General features: G+C 43.9%; 1 protein-coding gene across 1 annotated transcript in view; it reads right to left on the minus strand.

Moving 5' to 3' along the window:
• Positions 1–478, minus strand: part of LOC105517576 (probable C-mannosyltransferase DPY19L1) — a 32574-nt gene that overhangs the window by 27363 nt on the left and 4733 nt on the right. The gene's annotated exons all lie outside the window — the stretch shown is intronic.

Below are 478 nucleotides of genomic sequence, written 5' to 3' on the forward strand. Positions count from 1 at the left end.
AGGGTCCTTCTGAATGCAAGGTCCTGTGTGACCAGCAGGAACCCCACATTTGCAAAACCTGCCCTAGTGACACTTTCTATTAGGTTGCTGCAAAAGTAATTGCGTGTTTTGCTATTTTGACAAAACCCGCAATTACTTTTGCACCAACCTATATCATCAGTCATGCTGTGGGATAAAGACTCAAGATTAAAGGCTTCCAACCAGCCTCCTCTCCTGTGCCAGCCTAAAGGGGTCAGAAAGGGGGAAAGTAGTGCCTTTCTAACATAATCAACATTCTGCTGGGGAACCTCGAGGCTGGCTACTTTTTTCCACATTTAAATAGTCCACATTCCATAACAACACTTTGTTCTCTTGATCTTTCTCTACATGTCTGCAGAGCTAGATTTCAAGTTTTTTGAGGGCTTATAAACACTGGCTTTTGACTTTTCTGTCCACTACTCTATCCTCCATCCCTAGAGTGCACAGGGTAGGTGCTTAG

Source organism: Colobus angolensis, unplaced genomic scaffold (genome assembly GCF_000951035.1).
Source record: "Colobus angolensis palliatus isolate OR3802 unplaced genomic scaffold, Cang.pa_1.0 Scaffold302, whole genome shotgun sequence".
NCBI lineage: Eukaryota > Metazoa > Chordata > Mammalia > Primates > Cercopithecidae > Colobus > Colobus angolensis.